A 15,626-nucleotide genomic window follows, 5' to 3' on the forward strand; every position below is an offset into this window, starting at 1 on the left:
GACTGGCCCTGGGGCCATGTGTGTTACCTGAATGTGTCTCTCCTTCCACTCCCCCTGGCTTTTCCCACTCTCCCTATAGGTATCTTTTTCATCTCTTCCCGCACTGACTGTATCCTACCGCGAACTGTGGTGTTGGGAATACCCATGGAAATCTGTGCCCTGTTGAGGTAAAAGCCCTAGAAGGTGACAATCCTTTCCATCTTCTAGATGACCTCACCAGGATACCCCCAGGTGAGAAGCAGAAGCCAACTTTGAGAGGCAATGATCCCCTGGCTGAAATCCTCATTGCCAGCTGGTGGCACCCCTGGAAGGGGAACAGTATCAGAAGACACCATCCCTCACACCCCAGCTTGGGTTCAGCCAGTGTCGACAATCCTGACCCCAGGGATTGTGTCTGGAAAGCGCTCATCACATCCCACAGGGTGCTCAGGTTTCCACATATCAGAGAGAAGAGGCAGAGATTTAGTCATAAATGTACACAGTAATTCTAAGCCAATTGACCTGTGATCTTCACAACAGTTCAGGAAGGATTACAAAGCGTACAATCAACACTTACAGATAGCCGTGTCATTGTAAAGTCACAGGAGGAAACACATGGTGACATTTATGATCAACTCAATTTCTCTTGCACGTTGGGAAGAGTTCAGCCATGCTAGGGAGTCCAAGATGTCCTCCAAAGTCTGCCTTTACCTTGAACTACTGAAAAGAGAACAATTACTTATCTTTAGTCACAGTCTAGGCTTTGTCTCCCTTAATCATCTCTGGAATCCCTACAGCAGCTGGATGAAGTAGATGCTAATACCATCCTTGTTGGAGGCATGAAGAGAAGGGAGGCAACATATGAATCAGGGGCAATTTATATCCCTAAACAGGGATGGAACCGGGAAGCAAACTCAAATAAATTTTTGACTACACATCCCCGCACTCATTGACCCAGCACCACTGGGGACCTGTGGTACCCCAGCTTATCCCCAAAGCAGGGCAGAGGTCAGTAGGGTGTCTCCTCAGGATTCATGTCTACCTGATTTTTATTTGAGGGCTAAAAATTGTGCTACATATGGAAAGGGTAGCTTTTAAATTATTTATTTATTTGAGAGGCAGAGAGACACATGAGAGACAGAGAGAGAGAGAGAGAGAGAGAGAGGGAGGGAGAGAGGCAGAGAGGTCTCCTATTCACTGGTTCACTTCCCAAATGCCCACCGTGGACTGGACTCGACTGGGCTGAAGCCCAGAGCTGGGAATTCAGTTCAGGTCTCCAACATGGGTGGAGACCATGGGTGAACAATGACCACACTGTGATATGGGACATATGTGACTTAATTTCTAGGCAAATCATTACCCCACACAGTTTTTTTTTTTTTTTTAATGTGAATACCTCTGTTGGTTAAGAAAGAAGTGAAAGGGGCTGGTGCTGTGGTGTAGCAGGTAAAGCTGTCACCTCAGTGCTGGCATTTCATATGGGCACCGGTTGAGTCCCCGCTGCTTCATTTCTGATCCAGCTCTCTGTTATGGCCTGGGAAACAGCAGAAGATGGTCCAAGTGCTTGGGCCCCTGCACCTTTGTGGGAGACCCAGAAGAAGCTCCTGGCTCTTGGCTTTGGATCTGCCCGGTTCTGGCCATTGCAGTCATTGGGGGAGTGAACCAGTGGACCAAAGGCCTTCACCCTCCCCCTACCCCGCCTCTGTCTCTCTATAACTCAGCCTTTCCAATGAATAAATAAATCTTAAAAAGAAAAAAACAAGAATGAAGTTAAAACAGTTGGTTTACCCGCTGACTCTATGTTTCACACTCAAATCATGCATGAAAGTGTAAACATTGCATTGATTTCCCAGGTACTGGGTTTCACCAGTGTTGTCTTTAATACCTCTCCTCTGAGATCTCTCTTCTAGGGGATTGCTTTAATCAACCTGCAATGCATATGCCAATTTGACTTTCCAAAAACACGTGAGCATTGAAGCTGTCCCCCAGTCAACTGCAAACTTATTTGTAACTCCTCTTAAGATTGTTTCGGGGGAAAAAAAAAAAAAAAAAAAAAAAAAACACACCACCTTGGAAACCCTCCTCCTCCTGCGTGGTGTCCCATCTCTTGGGTTCAGATCTGAGTGAGACCAGGACATGGACAGGAGCTGGTCCTGGTGGGTCTGGACATGGGAGTTAAAGGACAGTCATTCTTCTCCCAGCAGCTTCTGGGGGCATCAGAGGAATTGAGAGAAAGGATAGAGATTCACAGTTCACGGGCACCTCCCATAAGCTAGGCATGGAGCTAGGAGCGTTCATAAATATTTTACAATCTAATGTTATGATTTAAAGCTCGCAGTTAACACTGTCAAGCACAATGTTCTATGTTCTTTACGAGTAATCGCTCCTTTGAGAGTCCTAACAACGTGATCAAATAGATTCTGTCTTTGTCCCCAGTTCACAGCATGAACAGAGTCAAAGACCGGTTAAGTAACTTGCCGAAGGTCACATGGCTGCAATGTGGTAGACACGCTTTCAACCCTGCTCTGGAATTACTCATTTCCACCTCTACACGAGGATGGGGGAGGAAGTTCAGAAAGGCGGTGCAGCTCAAAAGACACACACGTAGAAGTCCCAGAGCCAGCGCCCAGAGCCCAGATCTGACTGACACCCCAAGCTTCTTTTCTATGGCACCTTGCTGCTGCCTTCCCCTAAGGATTGCTGGGATGATTGCATCCCACCCTTCAGGAACAAATTTGGATAAAGCTCTTCCTTTTCTTTCTTTTTTATTTTATTTATTTGAGATATAGAGTTAGACAGTGAGAGAGAGAGACAGAGAGAAAGGTCTTCCTTCTGTTGGTTCACCCTCCCCAAATGGCCACTACGGCTGGCGCTGCGCAGATCTGAAGCCAGGAGCCAGGTGCTTCTCCTGGTCTCCCATGCGGGTGCAGGGGCCCAAGCACTTGGGCCATCCTCCACTGCCCTCCCAGGCCACAGCAGAGAGCTGAACTGGAAGAGGAGCAACCGGGACCAGAACCTGGTGCCCATATGGGATGCTGGTGCTGCAGGCGGAGGATTAACCAAGGAAGCCACAGCGCTGATCCCAAAGCTCTTCCTTTTCTACTCTATGTTCTTTCTCCTCTCTCCTTAATTCCTCCCCTCCTTTCATTCATGCCTGGCCTGCCTCATTTCTCTTCCTCTCGTCCTGTCTTCTTTCCTCTTCTTGTTTTCCTTCTTTCTTTTCCCCTCCCTTGCTTACGCATCAACTCTGCCACTGACACTCAGAACAGGCAACGCGGGATCAAGAGTTTAATGACGTCAGCCGGTCATTAATTTAAGCAGACCTATACTCTCACAGTAATTGCCAATCTGACGACAAGCCAGTTAATAACCTAAAAATACTTATCTCAAGAAGTGGTGAGGAATCGATCCAGTTGTGACAAGGAGGCATTTCGATTTTCACTAGGGTTGGTTTATTGACCAATGGATCAGATCATCAAGTACTCCCCAGACTAATTGTTTAATGATTTGACTAAGGGTTTGGTTATTGACGTGACTGTTCCGATTGACCAGATTACAGAGCCTTATCCTTAGGCCTGATCCCAGGAAGCCAGCAAGCACTGCCAACATAGATAGGCTTGCCAACAAATGTCCCAGGTTTCTGAGAGATCCAAGCATCTTTCAAATAAGGGGATTTAAAAAGAGTCATCGTTGCCTCAAAGACTCCAGAAAACTCATCCATGCCTGTAATCCTTTTGGTACCTTGAACCATTTATACATCTGCTCTTCAAGGTCTAGTGCTGTCTGGGGCTTTTCTCTTGATTTTTTTTCCCCTTTGTCGCTCTGCCTACTCATTACCTTTCATAACTTCAAGTCTTACCTCCTGCTGATAACTTCAGATCTGTGTATGCAAAACAGACTTTCAACAGATGTTTCTTTTAATTTTTTAAAATTTATTATTTATTTTATTTGAAAGGAGAGCCAGAGAAAAAGACAGAGACCGGCAAACAGAAAGATATCTTCCATCTTCCATCCTGTGGTTCACTCCCCAAATATCCCACAAGAGTCAGGGCTGGGCCAGGCCAAAGCCAGGAGCCTGAAACCCTATCCCGGTCTCCCACATGGATGTCATGGCCCCAAGTCCTTGAGCTGTCACCTCTGCTTCCCAGGGGGTGTGCATTAGCAGAAAGTTAACAGAGCCAGAACATAAACCCAGATAGTCTGATATAGGATGCAGATTTCCCAAGCAGTGTCTCAACCACAGCCTCAAAAGCTTGTCTCTCAACAGATAAATTTCTCTTTCCAAAGTTCCAATTGGGTATCCTTCAGGCATTCAAATTCCTTGACCTTTCCCCCATGCGATTATGCAGATGGTGTTAGCCCCAGAAGCTTACATTCTTCATTCATCCTTCACTTCTCCCTCTCCTGCACCCCACATTCTGCAGGTCTCCAAGCGCTGTTGAGTTATACCAAGCAGATGTCTTGCAAACATCATTCCTCTCCCACTGCAGCTTCTGACTCAGTCCATCATCTCCGTACAGGGCCAAGGCCACAGCTTCACAGTGAGCATCTGGGACCAAGGAAGCATTTGCTTCCCTCTTTGTTTTCCTCCATAATCACTGAGCTACTTATGGTCAAGAACTCTGCCAGGCTCAAATTGACACACAATGTCTAGCAGAATTGAGGTGGTCTCACCTCACTGCAGGCCACTACTCATGTTGCTATAGAACTTCACTTCCTACCAGTCAATTATCTCTTCATTTCCATGGGCTCCCAATTACTCCTGGAATGAAGGCCAATTACATTATCATGGCACATAGGCGCTTCATAGTCTAGCCATAATTTAATTATCTACCTCCTGTTTGCCACCATCCTTCTCTATCTAACTTTCCAGCCAAGCTCAGATGCTCTGTTTTCCTGAACATTCCATGCTCCATGGGTCCCTACTACACCTTCACTCACACTGCTACTCCTGATTGGAATGAGCTTTTCATGCACCAACCCAAAGGGTGGCTTATCTTCTAAAACCCATGGCATTGTCCCTGCTCTAAAACACCCTCCCAGACAATTCTTGCCTTTGCAACTATCCACCACCTCGATTCTTCACAAATATCTTTTTGCAAGACTTTGTGTACTGTATCACTGTCTGTGTTCACTTCCTAAGGCTGTTGTAATAAATTACAATAGACTGGGAGGCTTCAAACGACAGAAATGGATTGTCTCACAGTTCTGGAAGCCAGAATGTTGAAATTAAAACCAATGTGTTGAAAGCACTGCAGTCCCTCTAGAAACTCCAAGGGAGAGTTAATCCCTTGCTTCTTTCAGCTTACGATGGCTTTCTGGCATTCCTTGGGTTGTGGCCACATCATTCCAGGCTCTCTGCCTCCATTATTATATGGCCATCTTGCATGTGTGTGTGTGTGTGTGTGTGTGTGTATGAGACAGTGAGAGAGAGAGAACTCTCCCTCCTGTAAGAATACATATGAAGACACGAGGGCCTGCCTGGTTAATCCAGGGTTAGCTCCTTAACTCATGATCCTTAGCCACATCTGCGAAGACCCTTTTTCCAGATAAAGTCATGTTTACAGACTCTAGTGGGGTAGTAGGACCTGATATTTTTGGAGGCCACTCTTCAGTCACTTAGAATTTTCCAGTAGACTGGGCTCTCACAGAGGGCAGGTGTTATGTTTTACTCATTTGCTTTTTATTTCAAGTATCCAGGGCTCATAGATATCCAAAAAATGTCTAATGAGTAATTGGAAGATAACTAAACTAAATACTCTTGTCTTGCAGGCATTGACTATTCATTTGGCAAGCATTTCTTGATCATTTTAATGTATCAGATACTGCACCAGACACAGGAGGGATAGTCACAACACAAGAGAAACATGGCTGTGCCTTCAGGGAGCTTACCTTCTAAATGGGGGAACCCAACATTTAAAGGGGGCATACAAACATCAACAGATCATCAAACAGGATGATGAAGGTTAGGAAAGAAAAGCGCAAGGACTCCTGAGAAAGCATAGATGGGTAGAGATCACTAAAGGTCTTCTCGCAGAGCCAATATTATAATCCAAGAGCCAAGCAATGCAGAAATGCTGAGAGTTGGGACACAATTATTCCAAGCAGAAGGAACAACACAAATACCAGATTTAAGGCAGCAAAGATCCTGATGAGATCCAAAAGCAAAAAGAAGGGCTGGTGTTGTGACTCAGCAGGTGAAGCTGCCGCTGGCAACACTGGCATCTGATGAGTGCCAGTTCGAATCTGGATGCCCCACTTCAGATCCAGCCACCTGTTAATGTGCCTGGGAAGGCAGTGAATGATGGTCCAAGTGCTTGGGCCCCTGTTACCAACATGGGAAACCCAGATGGGGTTCCTGGCTCCTGGCTCCTAACTTTGGCTTGGCCCAGCCCCAACTGTGGTGGTCATTTGGGGAATGAATTAGCAGATCAAAGATTTCAATGTCTCTCTCTGTCACTCTACCTTTCAAATAAATATATCAATAAATCTTGAAAAAAAAAAGGGAAAGAAACAAAGAAGTCACAGAGGCTGTAGTATAATGATGGAAAGGAATGGGATTGGGAGAGACCATAGAGGAAGGCAAAGCATTCAGGCTTCAGAATATGTTAAAGAATTCGTATTTTATCCTTGAAACAAAAGAAATTTAAGGCCTCTGTGTGACATGACAGGTTTAGGTTTTAATGGTTAGCAGCTGATAGGGAAAGAAGTGCACAGACTTGAGATTTATTTGGGGAGTTGAAGGCATAGGCTACATGCGCTAAATTGGAAATTCCTTTTTTTTTTTTAAGGTTAACTTCATGTATCCATCTGTTATTGAAAGGCAGCATGACAGAGAAAGATCTTCTATCTGCTTGCTGGTCCATTCCTCCAAATGGCCACAGCAGCCAGGTCTGAAGTCAGCAGCCAGAAACTCCATCCGGGTTTCCCACATGAGTGATAGGGGCCCAAGTACTTGGGGCATCTTTTGCTTTCCCAGGTGCATTAACTGAAAGCTGGATTGGAAGCAGAGCAGCTGGGACCAAACTGGCGCTCTAATACAGGGTGGCCAGCATCGCAGGAGGCAGCTTAACTTGCTATACCAAGGCCCTGGTCCCTAAAATGGCTAATTTTATGTTCTATGAACTTCGTGTCAATTTTTTCATAATGGAAATTGAGTTAACTTTTGGATAAAGTCACAACAGAGTCAGTCCCTATATCTCTTTCCTTTTATATTTTATAAAAAAATATGCAGTGGATCTGTTGGGCATTTGGGATGAGGAGTAAGGCACAAGGAAGAGTTGTGTTTTACAGCTGATGAATGGATGTCTTGAAATTTTTTGAATCCAGTAATACTGAGAAATCAAGCGTCATACAAGGACATGTGGATGACCTCAGATAGTCATAAAATATAATTTTCTTGTCCATTTAATAACTGAAACATCTCAAAAATCACTTTGCCATGCTGTCTATACCTTATTTCTCAGGGATTTGAATTTTACCTGGGTTCCTTGAAAGAAAATGGTTAAAGTATCTTTTCTCTGAAAGTTGTCTTCATTTATTTATTTAAATTTGAGAGACAAGAAAAGAGAAAGACAGATAACCCTCATCTGCTGGTTCACTCCCCAAATTCCCACAATGGCAGTGGGAGGAGCCATGGGGGAAGCCGAAGCAGAGAGTAGGAATCCACATATGTAATTGGAAACCAGTTACTTGAACTGTTACTACTGCCTACAAGGTTCTTCATTAGCAGGAAGCTAAAATCAGGAGCCAGAGCTTGGTATTGAACCCAGACATTCTGCTGTGAGACACTGACATCCCAGACATCCCATCAAATGTCTTTTTTTTTTTTTTTTTTTTTTTTTTTTTGGACAGGCAGAGTGGATGGTGAGAGAGAGACAGAGAGAAAGGTCTTCCTTTTGCCGTTGGTTCACCCTCCAATGGCCGCCACGGCTGGCGCGCTGCGGCCAGCGCACCGCGCTGATCCGATGGCAGGAGCCAGGTGCTTCTCCTGGTCTCCCATGGGGTGCAGGGCCCAAGCACTTGGGCCATCCTCCACTGCCTTCCCGGGCCACAGCAGAGAGCTGGCCTGGAAGAGGGGCAACCGGGACAGAATCCGGCGCCCCGACCGGGACTAGAACCCGGTGTGCCGGCGCCGCAAGGCGGAGGATTAGCCTAATGAGCCGTGGCGCCAGCCCCGTCAAATGTCTTAACTGCTAGGTCAAACAACTGTCTCTCTCAAAGGCTTATTAAAATCTTATGTGCAAGCAATTAAGACACCACTTGGGACTCCCTTATATCCTATGGGGTAGAGGAGAACTGGGTTCAAGTCTTGGCTCCATTTCCAATTCCAGCTTCCCGCTAATGTGCACCCTGGAAGGTAGCAGGTGATGACCGAAGTACTTGGGTCCCTTCCACCCGTGTGGGAGACCTGAACTGAGCTCCTGATTCCTGGTTTCAACTAGACCCAGCCCTAGCTGTTGCAGGGATTTGAGAGGTGAACAAGCAGGTAGCTGGCATCCCATATGGGCGCTGGTTCGAGTCCCGGCTGCTCCTTTTCTGATCCAGCTGTCTGCTATGGCCTGGGAAAGCAGTGGAGGATGGCCCAGTACTTGGGCCCCTGCACCCATATGGGAGACCCAGAAGAAGCTCCTGGATCCTGATTTTTGCCTGGCCCAGCCCTGGTCATTGTGGCCATTTGGGGAGTGAACCAGCAAATGGAAGACCTTTCTCTCTCTGTCTCTACCTCTCTCTGTAACTCTATCTTTCAAATAAATAATATAAATCTTTTAAAAATAAAATTAATGATTAATTAATGATATTGATTATTGTTCATTATTAATATTAATTGATTATAATAATAAAGAGATCAATTGAACATTATAGCAGAATGCCAATTATAGACCATAGCAAGAATACAGTAGATCTTCCAGAGCCTGGCTAAGATCACATTTCTAAGGAACCCATTTCAAGTGCCCAGTCATGTTCTCTCCCTAACATTGACCAATAAAATACAAATCACCCCCCCAAAACCCATATCTCCAGTACAGTCTTGAGGAAAACATCACTCGAATCCCAGCTGAAGTACATTCTACAAAATACTTGACCAATGCTCCTGAGAATTGTCAAGGTCATTGTGATAGTTTTATGTTTCAACTTGGCTAGACTATAGCACCCAATTATTGAATCAAAACTAATACAGGTGTTGCTTTGAAGATAGTTTGTAGATGTGGCTAACATTCACAATAAGTTGATAGATAGATAGATAGATAGGTAATAGATAGATTGAGATGGATGGACAGATGGATGGACAGACAGATGGACAGATGGATACTTAGATGGCTTCATGGATGACCAGATAGATAGTTGATAGACAGATTCTTCTATTGGTTCTTTTTCTGAGGAGAACCCTAATACAATCATGAGAAACAAAAGAAGTCCTTAGAAGCCATCACAGCTAAGAGGAGCCTAAGGAGACGTCACAACCAACTATAATGTAACATCCTGGTAAGGATTCTGGGATAGAAAAAAGGCATTAGACAAAGTTAAAATATGAAGAGAACATGAACTTCGGCTAGTAATAACGTATAGTATTGTTTATTAGCTCAAGTAAATGTATTATACTAATTTCAGATGTTAATATTAGGGGAAAATGGGGCTCAGGTACTAGACTGCAGTTTTTCTGTAAGCCTGAAACAGCTAGAAATTTTAAAATACGTATGATGTCCACTCTTTTCAAGAAATCAAAATAAAGTTTGTATTTAGACCTTCCCTAGGGCTATAGCTTTCATGCACTCAGTAAAAGCTAACAAATATAAATAAATATATACATACAAATAAAGTTCATGGGTTTTTTAAAGATTCACTTATTTATTTCAGAGGCAGAGTTATGGATAGACAGAGGGAGAGACAAAGAGAGATCTTTCATCTACTGGTTCACTCCCCAAATGGCCACAATGGCCAGGGCTGGGCCAGGCCAAAGCTCAGGAGCCCGAAGCTGCTTCTGGGCTGCCCATGCCAATGCAGGGGCCCAAGCACTTGAACCATCATCCACTGCTTTCCCAGGTGATTAGCAGGGAACTGGATTGGAAGAACAGCCAGGACATGACCTGGTACTCACACGGGATGCTGGCCCTGCAGGTGGAGGCTTAACCCACTATGCAACAGCGCTGGCCCAGGTCACGGGTTTTAATAATCATTAGTCCTATTTAGGACACCACTGAATCAAAATGACAAGAAAAACCATTTGGCAGCTTAGGATCCAAAGAGTCTCCAGGAGCCAGGAACTTCTCCCAGGTCTCCCATGTGGGTACAGGAGCCCAAAGACTTGGGCCATCTTCTACTGTTTTTCCAGGCCATAGCAGAAAGCTGGATCAGAAGTGGAGCAACTGGGACTTGAACTGGCGCCCATATGGGATGCCAGCACTGCAGGCCTTGGCTTTACCCGCTATGCCATAGCACCAGCCCCGGTCCAGTCAATTTAGACCAGTCACAGTTTAGGTGCTCCGTAGCCTCATTGTGCCCAGTGGTTCCTATATTGGACAGTACAGTACAAAACAGATGGGTGAGTACAATAGAGTTTTAGGCCTGAGGACTAGCCTTCTACCTGACCGGTTGAGAAAGACAACCCTGTTATAGTGTCCTTGGCTTCTTCAATGGAGCTTCCTTTTATACAGTGTCCACATGAAGTAAATTGGGTGGTCAGCACTACAGTTATTGTCCAACATGTACTCTCCTCGCTTCTTTTTTTTTTTTTTTTTTTTTTTGAAAGACTAAGAAACAGAGAGAGAGAGACAGAGACGGAGAGGGAGAGAGAGAGAGGCAGGGGGAGAATCTTCCACCTGCTGGTTCACTCCCCAAATGGCCACAATGAACAGGCTTCACTCAGGCCAAAGCCAGGAGCCAGCAACCTCATTAGGTCTCCCACATGGGTGGCAGGGGCTCAGGCACATGGGTCATCTTCTGCTATTTTCCCAGGTGCATCAACAGGGAGCTGGATCAAAACCAGAGCAGTGGAGATGCAAACTAGTGTTCTGCATATGCAATGTTGGCACTGCAGGCAGGGCCTTAACCTGCTGCACCACAACACCAACTCCCATCCCACATATCTGTAGACTGGCTTCCTCCTGGTGGAAGTTGATATTTCAGACTTGGATTTCCTCTTGAAATAGTTGTTCCTGACTAGGCCTTTTGAGCTACAGCCTTGACCAGTTCCTTTTCTAAAGTTTATTTGGGCAGCCATGATGCTGGGTCCCACCTTGAACAAGGGAAGCGTGTCTTTCATGCCATCTAAAATTTCCCCTAAGCCGACTTTTCTTCTTAGTCACACTCCTGTTGCACCTCTTGCCTCCTGAGTATACAGGATCATTCTATTTTCTCCCTGTCAAAAACTACTAAGAACAGACATTTTTAAATCTATTTTTGTTTGTTTTTCAAATGTTAGCCCCCATCTATAAGTGAGAACATGCAGTAGTTGTCTTTCTGGGTGCAGCTTATTTCATTCAACATCACATCCCCCAGTTGTATCTAATTTGCTGCAAATGGCAGAATTTATTTTTTATAGCTGAATAATATTCCATTGTGAACATACATCATGTTTTCTGTATCCATTCATTGATGATGGACACCTTGGTTGGTTCCATATTTTGCCCATTGTCAACAGCGCTACTATAAACATGATGGTACTGGTATCTCTTGGATACACTGTGTTCAAGTCTTCTGGGTATATGCCCAGTAGTGGGACTCCTGGATCATATGGCAAGTCTATTTCCAGTTTTCTAAGAAATCTCCAGGGCTGGTCCTGTGGCATAGTGGGTTAAGCCACAGCCTGCAGTGCCAGTATCCCACATGGGCACCTGTTTGAGTTCCTGCTGCTCCACTTCTGATGCAGCTCCCTGTTAATGCACCTGGGAAAGAAATGGAAGATGACCCAAGTCCTTGGGCCCCTGTACCCATTGGGAGACCCAGAAGAAACTCCTGACTCCTGGCTTCAAATAGGTGCAGCTCTAGCCATTGAAGCCATCTGGGGAGTGAATCAGCAGATGGAAGACCTCTCTCTCTCTCTCTCTCTCTCTGCCTTTTTCTCTCTGTAACTCTGCCTTTAAAATAAATAAATCTTTAGAGAAAAATAAGAGCACTGCCATCTGACAAAAGTGTCCATGAAAAATTTGGAGATTTTGTTTTGGCCTCATCTGTAGCAATTGGAAGGAACTGATAGGAAGCAAAATGCCGAGTGAGTGGTTAAGCGAATCACTGAGTAACACTTTCTCATGGCACCAACTTAGTTCCACTGAACCCTGAATGTAGAGTAAATGATGATTCCATACCAAAATGTAGGTTGGGTATTGTGGCACAGTGAGTTAAGCCACCACTGAGGATGCCCCCATCCCACATCGGAGGGCCAGTTCAAGTTCTGGTGACTCCCCTTCCAATGCAGCTCCCTGCTGATGCACTTGAAAGACAGCAGTTGATGGCCCAATAGTTGGGTCGCTGCTACCCACATGGGAGACCTGGATGAAATTCCTGGCTTCTGACCTCAGCTTATTCCAATCCTGCCTGTTGTGGGCATTTGGAGAGTGAACCAGCAGATGAAAGGTTCTCTCTCTCTCTCTCTCTCTCTCTCTCTCTCTCTCTCTCCCCTTCCCTCACCCCTCTGTCACTCTTTCAAATAAATAAGCCATTAAAGAAAAGACTCAGAACTCTTCCAAGTGATTTATGTATATTACTAATTACACTCAAAACAAATCTACAAGGTAGACAGCTGTTTCCTTTGATGTTCACCTGCCCTGGGCACACTGGTAGGCAGTGGAGTTAAGATTCTAAGCTCTGGGACCAGCACTGTGATGTAGCAGGTAAAGCCGCCACTTGCAGTGCCAGCATCTCATATGGGCACCGGTTCGAGTCCCAGCTGCTCCACTTCCCATCCAGCTCTCTGCTATGGCCTGGGAAAGCAGTGGAGATGTCCCAAGTCCTTGGGTCCCTGCACCCATGTGGGAGACCTGGAAGAAACTCCTGGATCCTGGCTTCAGATTGATACAGCTCTGGACATTGCAGCCAATTGGGGAGTGAACCAGCAGATGGAAGACCTCTCTCTCTCTCTCTCTCTCTCTCTCTCTCTCTCTCTCTGCCTCTCCTTCTCTCTGTGTGTAACTCTGACTTTCAAATAAATAAATTAATCTTAAAAAAGAAGAAATTGGGGGCTGATAACTAATTTGAATTAAATGCATAAGCAAATGAATTTTCAAACCAGTAGTTACATGCCCATAGGAGGCGTAGATTTCACAGGGTTCCCTTTCCTTGCTGAGTTAGCCTGGGTCAGAGAAGTGCCATGGTGACATATTTTTTAATGTTACAAAACAAGAGAGAAAGCCCATGGGAATCTTGTTTCCTATTTATTTCCTAAAACTGAGCAATGCATCACTGCCTCCAAGTGCATCAGAGTCAATTATTAATAAGCATTAATAAATTTTGTCCAAAAAACTCCCTTTTCAACAAAAGGAGTCATTTTTCATTGCTTTTCATACTCAAATGCCTATGATTTATGTGTTTCCCCCTCTCTGTTTCTCAAATTTTAATTACACAGTAAAGAATACGCTGAAGTCGGTAGCACTTGCCTATTCAGTACCTTCATAATGAATTCAACAAACATCCAACAATTATAAATAGCAGTGTAGGACAAGTACTGTTTAAACTTACAATGGATTGCTTCATTCAAAAAAAATGTAGAATAGATCAAAGGATTGAGAGCCAAATCTGATTTCCTCATAGGAAAAATTATGTTTGGAACCAGAGGTTTGATGTCATATTTTTTTTTTCAGATGACCACAATCTCACATTCAATCAATTCTGCATTGCCTAAATACCATACAATAGCACACCTTTTCATGTGTCCGTAAGTCAGTTACCGAATCAGCCTGATAACCAAGCATAAGAGCTGAACTTATTTAAGTGGGCTGTCGGGAAACTTCGGCAATGAGAACTGAGGCTATGGGAAGGAGTGGCTGACTCCAGGAGATGATTCTATCTGAAGCTCGGGAGGCAGGGCAGCTCCTGGGACACGATCTGCACACAGAAGAAAGAGGAACCTGAAGGTCACGATCAGTGGAGGTAAGGGAAGCCCTGGGCTCAGCCTCGCACACATAAACTGAGCCAAACTGAGGGTGGCCAGCCAGCAGCAGGGAGAGGGCCTCAGCGCCTCCCCGCGTGGCCCAGGCAGCATCTTGTCTCCTTTCCCCGAGCTCTGGTTGGCTCTCAGACCATCCTATGCAAGGATTGGTAGACAGGTGGAATTAAAGATAAGTTTAACTTGATAAAAAAAAAAAATTGAAACTCACACAAAGGGTTTTCAGAAAATTCATATGGTGAAAAACGATGCATGTATTTCAGAATGTTTTTGTGCCCAAACCAACATCTTTTAATTCCATTTTCCACAAATTGTTTGAGGTACTCTCTTATAAAACGTATCAGCTTTGCCTGTGTTCTGTCCTTGGCTTTGTGTTCCTCTACCAGCAGCAGAAACCGCAGTGCCTACGTGGCCCATGTGCACACACAGAGGATAGGATTTTCACCTCACCTCCATCAAAACGTTTTAAAAACTATTTTAAGGATTAGTGCTATTTAAATGGACACCAATATAAAAGATTCCTAGCATTTCTTTTCTCATCTAAAGCTGCTGACTCAAAATTTACTGACTCTAAAATTCTCCTAGCTCTCTCCTGATCTTCTTTCTGTGATGACAAGTAAACTTGGAGTCATAGGAGGGGACTTTTTGTTTTTATCCTGTGTAATTCCATGAAGTTATTTTCTTACAGTAAGCATGTATAACTTTTGCACTAAAACAAGCTTTCTATTTTGTCAATGAACGTGGGAGGTACAGGAGAGAAGTGAATTTTACATGAGTCAAATTAAGGAATGGCACTAAAGAAAATGGAACAGATATGGGAGAGCTAACTGACGCATGATCTCGAGTATTGAGTAGAGAGAGCTGGGACTCCTCCTGTATACTCACAGGTTTCTACTCATATTAGAGCATTTACAGAGGAAGAGAGGGGGACTGACCGTGTCAGAACACAGGAGTTCCCCCACCTCCTCCAGTACAGAACCATGGTGGACACAACATCAGTCCCTTCTCCTTCCTTCCAGAAACGCTGCTCACTCATCGTGGTGCCAAAAACTTATCCCGCCTGTGCTTCCAGGAGAGGTGTCAGAGTACAAAAGATTTAATGATGAAAACAGCAGTTTCAGAAAATTAAGTTGGTGGCAACATAGATTGTGAATTAGAGAATAAAATAACAATAGGGGGGAACCCTGGAGAGAAAATAGGAAGGGGCATTCTTTCAGCACACACGGTGCTTTAAAAACTTAATTTTCTTATTTAACTTAATCTAAGAATTCTTTCTTATCATGTAGGGCTTTTTAAAAATATTTATTTGTTTATTTGAAAAGCAGAGTGATACAGAGACAGACAGAGAGGGATCTTCTATTGGCTGGTTCACTCCCCTAAAATCCACAACAGCCAGGGCTAGACCAGGCCAAAGTTGGGAATCAGGAACTCCATGTGGGTCTCCCAGGGAGATGACACGAACCTAGGACTTGGGTCACCATCTGCTGCATCCCAGGTATGTTAGCAGGCAGTTGGGGTGGAAAAAGTAGCTGGGACTCAAACCAGC

The sequence above is a fragment of the Oryctolagus cuniculus genome, chromosome 3 (genome assembly GCF_964237555.1).
Source record: "Oryctolagus cuniculus chromosome 3, mOryCun1.1, whole genome shotgun sequence".
In the NCBI taxonomy this organism is placed as follows: Eukaryota; Metazoa; Chordata; class Mammalia; order Lagomorpha; family Leporidae; genus Oryctolagus; species Oryctolagus cuniculus.